This window comes from Tetrao urogallus (genome assembly GCF_951394365.1).
Source record: "Tetrao urogallus genome assembly, chromosome: 4".
NCBI classification, from domain to species: Eukaryota; Metazoa; Chordata; class Aves; order Galliformes; family Phasianidae; genus Tetrao; species Tetrao urogallus.
In genome coordinates, this window is record NC_136817.1 from 56,683,661 (window position 1) to 56,693,683 (window position 10,023).

A 10,023-nucleotide genomic window follows, 5' to 3' on the forward strand; every position below is an offset into this window, starting at 1 on the left:
CACTGGAGTACATAAAAATGCTGTAAAGCAGATGAAACTGCTATGTATTTGCAGGAGTTCTTGACAGTTCCGAAGACCATTGCTTTTCATAATTCCTGAGGAGCTGAAATGACAGGAGAATTTGCCTCTCTTCGAGCATGCTAGACAAAAATTAGCTGCATTTCATATATTTGAAAGTGCTTGTCAGATGCTAAATGTCCAGCTCAAAGAGCCCATCTTAAAACCTTTAGGATGATTCAAAACTTCTTTTGCCTGACATTCTGTACCTTTCTGTTCTGGAGCACACTGAAACATATGGATAGCAATATCCAGTAACCAATGTAGAAAAAAAATGGTGGTGTGGTGTACAGAAAGGCAGAGGAAATGACATATGTATTTCTGTGTTGCTGGCAATCTTTGACTCTCACAAGGGCAACAATCCAGATGCATATATATGTGTATGCAGGAATGCATGTACCTGTAGATAGATTCAGAGGGAAAAATTGCACAATTTAAATATTTACAGTGTCACACTCTTGTCAAAATGAAATGTCAAGAGCCTTTTACTCAGAAGATTGATTTTTCTTGTTTCTCAATAATATGAAGGGTTTTCTTCATATTACTGAGATTATTTCTGCTTTACAAATAGGAAAACAGAGTCAGAAGACTGAAATAACTTGCCTAAGTAGAATCTATAGGTTAGATCTGTTCCTAGTTTGAGTACATTCAAATTTCTGGATTTATATTCAGTACTAATTTGGCCTGAGCGTTCTGAGTGTTCATTTCTTTGAGTCGCAATGGAATTGCACTAGGGAACATCAAGAAGCCAATTGACCAGACCAGGAGCTATCAGTTCTACTACAGCTTCTAGTTAGTCTGTATGGTGGTAACAGTGCTCTCCTTGTAAACTCTTGAAGACTTCCATCAGCACCTATGCTTTCCAAGAGCTCAAAATATCAGCACTTGCAGTGGCCTCTCAGTTCCTTCAGAAGTGTTAGAAATGTTTATATGGGTGTGTGGCTGCATATAAACAATATGAACAATCTCAGAGTAGAAATCCAACCAGGTCTATATTCTAGAATAAGTCAGATCTAATGCAGAGTCAGTCTATAAGCACAATACGATCCAATAGCCCTATTAAAATGATGGTCTAGCAGACCATCCCCTGTACTCACTAGATCAACCAAATAGCTTTAATTTATAAGCAAAAGAATCAATTTAAAATTCTTGGCAACTTAAAATCATAATGCAGGTATATAACTGGAATGAACAGAAATATATAGCAAAAGGCAATTTAAGCTTACATAGTCACTTAAACCATATAAATCATGTAAAATATCTGTCTGCCTAAAATTCCCAAGACATTTATTCTGGCCTGTATTGCAATTGGGAGATGCATTTATCACAGAATGTTATTCAGACTCCTGAACTCTTTGCTCCTGCTTTGTTCATGATGGGAAGCTCTGAAGAATGCCATTCCCTTGCAGCCCAGAGCTCACGCTGATTATTGGCAGTGAGTAATGGCGCAGTAGCTCCTATTACGTCACAATATCCTTCCTAATTTATGTACAGAAAGAAACATACTTCACTGTTTCCAGCAACACTTGAATTGTTTTCTTTACGCATGTTCCCACTAGTTTAAATGTTCTCTTTCTGTAACGAGTGAGTAGTTGTGTCCAATTGCAGCCTGCTCATCAGTCACCTCAGATTCCATCTACCAATTGCAGGTGTGCTGGAGGCCACAACATACCTGCTCATTGCTGGAAACGCCTTCAAGACCAGACAATTCTGTAGCCCTAACTTTCCTTCTGTATTTGGGATATCCATGGGAACAGTGGAAAGATACCATTTATTTATTTATTTGCTGCATCTGTTCTGAAACTAAGAGAGAAAAATACGTATTTGGCTTAGGCCAGTAGTTTTTGTATAGATACATCTATTTCCAAATATGCCTCAGACTTCCCTCAGAAGTCAGCTAGTAGAGTCTAAAATTTGAACTCTGAACTCTGAATATTATTAGAAAGTATATATTTATAGAAGATGGGAGCCTTCGTATTTGGTCCATGAGTTGAAGGTAGGTGAATTATGCCTCAGAAATCTGATGTGGGATGTCTAAGCACTCCTTGTAGCACATGCCATTTCATTATATGGCACTAAATCACCGAAGACACACTGCTGGTGCACAGGAAACCGCAAATGATGGGCACAATGTGAGCACTGCATTGCAGTGCATATCATGCAGGAGCCTCAGGGGCTCCAGGCTGAAGGTTTAAAAGAAATCTCCTTTGAAAATCACTGTGGAAAAACAATTACCAGTGCTTCACTTGTTCCAAGTTGATTTATTGCACTTTGGATACGCATCTGGCTGGCAACAAGCAGCACACGTGAACAGTGATTTTCTTTACTCTTTCCAGAAAACAGGTTGCTTCACCAAATTTTAAGCAGACCTCCCACCAAGATGCTGGTCACTGTATGAGTGAAGCCTGCAATGAAGACTTTACTGACAGTGAGCTGCCAGGTAGGGAAAAGGGGTAGAAAAACATCCTTTTTCACTCACGTGGAAATAGAATTATAGAATGGCCTCAGTTGAAAAGGACCTCAAAGATCATCTAGTTTCAATCCTCCACCATGAGCAGGTTTGCCAACCACCAGACCAGGCTGCCCAGAGCCCCATCCAGCCTGGCCTTGAATGCCTCCAGGAATGCAGCATCCACAACCTCCTTGGGCAACCTGTTCCAGTGCATCACCATCCTCAGTGTGAAAAACTTCCAAGTATGGGCCTCCTTAGTGGCTGGCACTTTTAAATCTATGAGCAATGAGTGAATTAGATGAAGCAAACTGGCAATTCAGGACACCACTATGTGCACTTTTGAAATGCACATGCATTGATTTCATTTTTCTGCACAATTCAAAAGCTTTACATCTTCTGCAGCCACATATAAATCACTCGAGTCCGTATGTTGCACAAAATAAACCTCTTCCTTAGCACCCCTGTTGATTTAAACTGCTAAATTACACTGACAGCTGAGCAGGTCTGTACTATCCAGCATAGAATCACAGAATCACAGAATGGTCCAGGTTGGAAGGGACCTCAAGGATCATGAATCTCCAACCCCCAAACTCCATCCTGCCATAGAGACAGAACACTACTCCACAGAAGCTCTTACATGTGAAGGTGTGGTTCACACTCCCTGCAGTTGGCCCTTACTGGTGGCTCCTACTGGAAGGAAGACATGAGTTCAGGATAAATTCTGCCTGAATAGGCCCACAGTTAGCACAGTGGCATGCAAACAATTAATTCAATCAACATTTTTGGAAAAAGCAAACAGCAAAAATTAAATAAAATAAATTCAACTAGTGGTACCCGCTGTTAGACATTCTGTTTAGTGGCCATCCATATAGAGATGGATCAAATGTAGAATGGAATGTTCAAACAGCTGTGCCTGAGACTCCAGTTTGCAATCATAGAATCTGAATAGACAGATTCATTAAGGTTGGAAAAGATCTGTAAGATCATCTAGTACAACCATCCACTTACTACTAATAGTGCCCACTAACCTGTGTCCCTCACTGCCACATTTACACATTCCTTGAGCACCTCCAGCATCAGTGACTCCATTGCCCCTCTGGGCAACCTGTGCCAATTCCTCACTGCTCTTTCCAAGAAGAAATTTTTCCTAACTTCCAACCTGAAGCTCCCCTGGTACAACTTCAGGGCATTCCCTCTCATCCTATCAAGTCAAAAGAATAAAATTATTCCTTATTCATTCATTATATATCATCTGGTAATGAAGAAAGATGAAGGGCCTTCGGACATATGAGGGGTATGTTTGACTGCATGTAACACACTAACTGAATTCCAGTGTTTAGTTGCAAGCAGTGTAAAGTCCTGTGATAAGTAAAGCTACTGGCATTTTAAGTCAAGAGCAGTATGATGTGGGACAGGAAAAACATCCCACAAAGTAAAGCAGCAGCAGAGCTACAGCAGTGGTAATGCAGAATGCATGGGTTTAACCCACCAGCACCTGCACGGTCATTCTCAGCCACAAAGGTCACAGGATGACAGTGAATAACTTGTTTGAGAATAACAGAGCAGAAACCATTTATCATAAATAATGCAGAGATGTAAATGAGCGAGGAAATGTGCCACAGAATGATTTTCATCTGGGGAAATAAACATGACCTTGCCTAAACTTCATCTCATCTTGCATTGTGAAGTGTTGACCTGGAATTCACTGAGAACTCCTGCATTTACTGAGAACTCTGGACATCTAGCAGTTTGAGCAGAGCAGAGAGAGAACAGCACGTGCACAGTGTGTTAATAAATTCTGGACATGCTGACCTCATTTCACATGCTGCCTGCATCTAGAAACAAGTGCAGTAGCCCTGTTACAGGAAACACAGAGACCGTGTGCAAGCCAACCACAGCTTTAGGGCTGTGTGACACATGTGCTGATCTTACCCATGCTGCCTGTGACGCATGCATTTGATATGTGCTATTGCCTAAGGCGCTAGAGGTTGAGTTTCTGTTATTCCTGTGCTATTTCTACAAAAGACTGAATCAAAACACATAAAACCGTCCCATAGCTTATAGGCAGCTCATTGTCCACAGGACCTGCTAATGGTGATCTTGTCTATAGAAAACTAAAAAACTGGAATAAAAAATCCATTGTTACTCACAGTATGACTGCCAGAAAACTGCAAATAGAATTGACCAGAAAGAAGAGCTTTCACCTGTAGTTTTCTTGTGAAGTTTGCAGGCAGGAACATCCCAGGAAGCAGTGTTTTCAACAAGGGACAGCTGGTTCTGTTTCAGTTGGTAACAAGAGCTTGTAGAGCTCTTCTTGAGACCTGTTTTCAGTCATTTTATTCATAGCACGGAAACTATAATTATAAAAATGTAAGATCTTTAGACCTGCTAGTCTGTCATCAGAATTAGCAATGTGGACGTGCATATTGCCAATAAGTCTGTAATATTTCACTCCAGCACTGAATTTGGATTTAATTTTCCTGCACCTGCCAATATGCTGATCATCACAAAAACGCATCTGTTTGAAGGGCACTGCTGGGTGCCAAATGGGAAAGCAGACAGAGATGCTGGCTAATTTCATACTCCTCTCTAGAAGTTTCCTAACCGCAGGTATGGCCTCAGTGTCCACAACAAAACCTTCCAGGTAGTATGTTGTTGACATGTGCATTTTTTTCAAGCGCAGACCTCCTCTAAGGCTTACACTTCTCAGGAGCAATCAGAAGTCCTGACAGTCACACCAGGAAGAAAAGCTCACCAGTGCCAATGATTCGTCATATTGCCCAGATAGGCTCTGGAGTCTCCTCCTTGGAGACCTTCAAAGCCACCCGGATCCTTTCACCTCAGCCAGCCTATGATTCTGCAAAAAGGCTGGGTTCAGTCTTAGTACAAAGAACAAACAATATTAACTGATAACACTAACAACATTCTTATCTCTGGCTAGGGACATTTTGCAACAGAGACTGTTGTGGGTTTATTCACCAGTGAGTGCCTCTCAAATCATGGGACAGCCCATTTCTACTTTCACTGCATTTTCTACTTTCACTGCTATTAATATTTAGTATAACCCACATACTGCTGAAAATAGTACCAAAGGAGATACATAAATAACTTCCAATCAATTTTTAATTTACTATGTCAAGTTTTATCAAGCCAAGTCTCGGCCAAAGTAACCTTGCTTGAGTTAATTGAATGTAATGTCAATAAACAGAATGGCAATTTTAGCAATGCAGAATACAGTATTTCTGCTGTGGAGCTGTATAATTTTTGACATTGTAATTAAAAAGCAATTACCTTTGCTCTGACGTAATTTGTCATGCTGTACATCTACAGATCAAAATCAGTCATCTCCCAATAAATGATCTTTGTTTCACATACTTTCTGGTAAAATTTTGAGGCTGTGAACACAAGTAACCCAAACCAAAAAGGCATCAGATATTAAGTCGTTTCGTTCATCTTCTTTGATCATGTGTTTTTGGCTTCAATGTTCAGTTGTATGCCACAGTGCATATACTCGCTCTTTCCTCCTGGTTTACTTATGCAGATCTCTACTTCCTGGAGGATTGAGCAGAATCTTGGCATAAACAAGAAAAAGGAATAGAATTATAGCCAGATGGAACATGTATGGCATTGGAGCAGGGTTGGGGGGTTAAAGAGAAGCCTAGAGCATCAACAGCTCTACAGCTATGTTTGCTTGACTTTGGGCACTTCAGTTTAGCATTCACATTAGGAAACATCTCAGATGACAGTAAGAATGTCATTAACTTGTCAGGATTGTTGTTATATTCTCTTGGTAAATTGAGATAGTGATATGCTGATGCTGGTGAGGTCTTTTTGCTTTTCAGAAAGGCTAATAAATAATAAAAGCTAATTTATATACATAATTTGTATTGTAAGAATGTTGTTATGTAGAAATGCTCTTTCTTCAGCTGAATTTTTTGACCACAAAGTCCACCCACTTCTGATAGGGCTTGTTAGATTAACAATTCATCTGGTGTTTGGTAGTAAAAAAAATCAGTCTCTAGTCTAATAAACCTGTAACTTCTAAACTTCTGTAACTTCTGTAAATCATTTTATTATGTCTCATCAGCATTATGCACAGTAAAAGTAAGGACTAAATTTCAGTCTAGCTATGTCAATCTAATCAATAGTCAACATGCCAGAGGGGATATAAGATGTCTCTCCACTCTGTAGGAAGAATAATAAAGAATGGGAGAGTGAATTAAAAAGTCACTACTTCTAGCAAACCTTTAAATGTTTTAAAGGTTTGATCTCTTTAATTCAACAACATAAAAAAAAAGGCAGAATTCTTTTCACGAGCAGAAGCTAACCTTCCCAAGAACACAAAAGATCTTTAGTACAGAACAGGAAGTTGCTTGAACCTGGATATTGGCAAAGTCTACTTTTGCTTTCAATAATAAGGGTAATTACTGAAACAAGCTGTCATGGAAAGAGCAGATACTTCATTGCCTGACATTATCAGACAGCATGAGGCTACTGGCCTTTCTGGAAGGGATGCATTATCCTAATGCACAATCTGAGAACAGAGCTGAGGCATGACAGGAAAAAAGAAAAAACCTGTAGTATTCATAAAATCCGCAGAGGTGCTATGATCATCCTCATGACCTCAACTTTTAAAAATATGATTTCATCTTTCCTCCTATTCAGGCAGGAAATCTCAACTCTGTGTATTAAATCATTTGCCAAGTGCCTCAGAGCAATTCCCTAATAGAAGTAGCAATAAATCCTTACCTACACCCTGCATTCAATACAGTTCGAAGGAAAATGTAGTTGATTAATGCAAAAAGGATTCAGCCAGTCCCAGGACTTGATTAAATGTACTGAGCTATTTGTTACATGTGAAGTGTCTGGTATTACACACAAAAGTTGTGAGACGGATAGAAAATTGTGGATACAGTCACTGTTTTCCTGCTTCCTGTTTTTAGCAGTATTTTTAGAGCAAGAACACTCATATTACTGCTCCATTTCTGTAATCCATATTTGCCTAGACCACATCCTTCTGATCATCTAACTTTCTCTGTAGCATCTCATAGCATAAAAATATGGCTCTATGTAAGGCCTCGAGATAAATATATTTATTATATTAGCTACTCTTTCTTAGGGGCTATTTTATGTAAGAAAATGTCTGAGGGTCACTGTCTTTAGTATCAGGCAGTCTCTCCACGTCTGTGCAGGAAGCATGGCCCACAGCAGCCCAGGTGAAGGTTCTGCCTCTGGCTGGTAGTCCCAGCACACTGCAGCTATGTCAAGTCCCATACAAAAGCAGACCCCTGTTGCCAGTGTCTGGGGGGATCTGGGTCCACTGCATTACATACTGCGAATGCATACAGAAACAAAATCAAGAGCCCTTCACAGCTTGATATCACCTCTGTCCCCACACGTAGGTCATGGAGGGAGCCAGCAGTTCTGCACGGTGACTGTAGGGAAACTGATGAGATGTGTGGGCATCAGCCACAAGCAAATATAAGGTATAAGGACCTAAATGGAATTCAGGCTTTTTGTATTCTCCTGTTGAGCCTCCTGATCCTACAAGAGGCCAAAATGCTTTAAATCAAACATTGTGATTCATGGCAAACACCCATGGTCAAGCAACAACTGGCAAAGAGAACAGACTTTTCTGTATTTCATTAGTTTTCTAATCTCTACAGTAAGTGCAATGATAACAGGCTCTAGTTAGGTGAAGTACATCCGGGGCTGAAGGAGCACAAATAGTGTGGCAGAAGGGCCACAGAAGTAGCTTGCACAGCACAGTGCAGGACTGGGGGCTGAGAGCACCTTATCACACAGTAATGAGCATTCCGAGCAGGCTCTTGGCTCTGTTTGCTATGGGCCTGGGGCACAACCCGACCCATTTATCTTGAACAAGTTGTGACAGAGGCTCTCTTCATCAGATTGAAAGCATATTTTCAAAACTAGACACATTTCAAAATGGATGAAGAAACTTTTCTTCTAGGCAGTGGAACAAAATGCATCGCTAATTTCTCATTTTATTTAGGTTTCTGTGAAAGCATGTTATTTGGCACACCTGTAAGGATTTTTGCTGGAACAGTGCTAATGCCAATCACCTGTGTCACACAGCTGTCACTCACTCAAGCACAGTTGCCTGCACTGAGTATGCACTGCATTTTTCAAAAGCACAGGTTTGCTGTTTGAAGATTTATTACACAACCCTGATAAGAACAGTAATCTTTGTTAGCTAATATGGCTGAGAACAGCATACGTATCTGGATATCTGTGTCTGAGATAAAGATGGGATGTTTCACTTTCTGCCACCTACGGAGACAATAACTTCTCTGTGCATGATGGAGGAGGGAGAAAGGGTGCAGCCTGGGGAGGATATGCCCTGTGGCCTGTCTGCTTTCCTGGGTGATTATATGTGGAGTTTCATATTTTAAGTGAATTTCCAAGTTAGTTTTCCAGTGTGTTTCTGGCTGCTGTTACACAGCTGATCGTCACAAGAATATATTTTTGCTATTTGAGAACACATCTAGCAGATCTGTGCTGTGAGCACTTTAATGCAACTTGATCAAACCAAAACATTCCCAAGTTATCTGTTGTACACCCCTCCTTGCAGTACATCATACTTTTCCACCAGCTTGACCTCTTCTGTTCCTTGGTCATGCCCAGAAGGGGACAAACTGCTTTCAGATGGCCACAGGTGTGGGGGTCCACTTTCACTAGAACGTGAAACTGAATGAGCAACATCATCAATTTTATTAGAAACCCTGATTGGACAGCCAACATTTTATTATTACACCAGAAAAGGTACAAAAGTGAGCATGAAGACAGATTCTTGACTTACAGTTAGAAATAGCCTATTTTAAAACACTAATATGCATCTGAGTTAGAGCTAATATGCAGCTAATTATTACGTTACAGACTGCACATATTACAAAAATACATGTAATTCATGTAAACATTATGGGTGAAGTCTTGGGTGTGATTGAGCTGCACCCAGTACAAGACCCCGTATTACAGAGCAAAAGTCTATCTGGAGATGCTCGAAGTTATATCAGTTTGCATGGTCACTAAAATGCATGGCACTACAATCTCCTGCCTGCTGCTTGTGAGTCACGCACAGCAAATCATCACCTCACCTCCACAGCTGGGGTCAGGAAAGGCTCCCACTGCAGCAGCCTCTGGATGTTTGTCTCGATTCCAATGGATGGCCAAGCTGAGGGCCCTTTGTGGAAGCTGGAAAGCTTACACTTATTGCTATACTAAGAATAAAATGCTATCTGAGCCACAACTATGTTTCCGGTAGGATTTTAAGTCAGTCTTGTTATTTTCTCTTCCCAGCTACCCTCTAAATGCATTCTTACAGATGCTGGCAATGCTCTGAGCAGTTTCCAATCTCTTCTTGGCTTAGATCTGCCATTTCCTAACCAGCTTACTCACTAGAAGGTAAGAACTGCTCTACTTCTTCCATTACTTGCTTTGCCTGCTCAGAGGTGCCACACTCCCTGGGAGAAAGGCCCAGGGCCTTGCCTGGCTCT